The following is a 1,533-nucleotide window of genomic DNA, read 5'->3' as shown; positions in this document are numbered from 1 at the left end:
CCGCGCCGTTCGAGTTTAGCGGCTCGCGGCGGTGAGCGGGGCGCTTGCCCCACTGCCTACTCCCCGCGCGCCAAGCTATCGATGATGGCCCTTTGGAAATAACATCTCGATAGGGAAATGATCGAAATTTTTTTGAAAATTTAATTTAGTTCGCTCTAAAGCGTGCGTGTACATACAGAAAAATGCTACATATGTATAAATATGACTTGTTTTAAATAAATAATATATGTATTTTAAAAGGATATTTGATAATTCTACTTACAACGTTCGTGAATAAGAAAGAAAGCACTAAATTGAGTCGAATTGAGTCCTTTACCATTTCGTAATTTTCGCAATAGTTAACAAGATATTAATTACTAAAATATTAGTTTTCAAGAATTTTTTACTCAAGTACTATCAACTTTACAGAAAAACAGCAAAAGACAAAAATTGTTAATTTTTTTCTCATAAAACTCTAGAAATCTTTTCAGAATTTTTTAACAATCTTTTAATACTGCATTTTCTTATTAACAACTATTTTTACCAAAATGAGAAAATACGGTACTAACAAATTCTGAAAATAATCTTAGAGCTTTATGAAAAAAAAAAAGACAATATTTGTCTCTTACTGTTTTTCTGTAAAGTTGATAGTATTTGAGAAAAAAATTCTTGAAAATCAATATTTTAGTAATTAATATATCTTATAACTATTGCGAAAATTACAAAATGGTGAAGGACTCAATTCGACTCAGTTTAGTGCGCTCTTCCTTATTCACGAACGTTGTCGGTAGAATTATCAAATACCCTTTTAAAATATACATATAATTTATTTAAAACAAGTCACATTTATACATATGTAGCATTTTTTGTATGCACTCGCGCACGCTTTAGAGCGAACTAAATTGAGTTTTCAAAAAGATTCCGATCATTTCCTAATCGAGATATTATTTCCAAAGTGCCGTCATCTCTAGTTTGGCGCGCGGGGAGTGTGGCAAGCGTGCCCCGCTCACCGCCGCGAACCTCTAAGCTCGAACGGCGCGGCGCGCTTGCTAGGCCGTCTCTGCTCCTTGCGGCCCGCGCGCCGTGCGCTCGGTTGGCCGTACCTTCGGCAATAGTAGGTCGGGCGGACGCGCGTATTCTGCTATCTTTAAATGTTAATATCTCGTTAACTATTGACAATATCTCGTTAACTATTGACTGACACCGCAAAATGGTACAGGACTTTTCGACTCAGTATAGTATGTTCTATCCAGGCACGAAACATTTGTCGATAATTTCCAGACACCCTGTATAGTATTCGAAAATTATATTTTACGATTGGAAGAGCCTAATGATAGGTTTTGTAAAAATAAACTTTTTTTTATAAAATATTACAATTGTTTTTAAAGATAAGAACGCAGTCTTGCTTGTCTCTACATTGAACACGAAATTAATTATATATAATTGTATTCTATAATATGTAAGCATGTAGTAGTAGTATTTCAGTAGTGCCAGAAGCGTCTATTTTGACGGTACTGGTTTTTATTGTCATATGCATGCATTATTGTTTGTTAT

Source organism: Trachymyrmex cornetzi, unplaced genomic scaffold (genome assembly GCF_001594075.2).
Source record: "Trachymyrmex cornetzi isolate Tcor2-1 unplaced genomic scaffold, Tcor1.1 scaffold680, whole genome shotgun sequence".
In the NCBI taxonomy this organism is placed as follows: domain Eukaryota; kingdom Metazoa; phylum Arthropoda; class Insecta; order Hymenoptera; family Formicidae; genus Trachymyrmex; species Trachymyrmex cornetzi.
Note: the sequence above shows the minus strand (reverse complement) of the source record.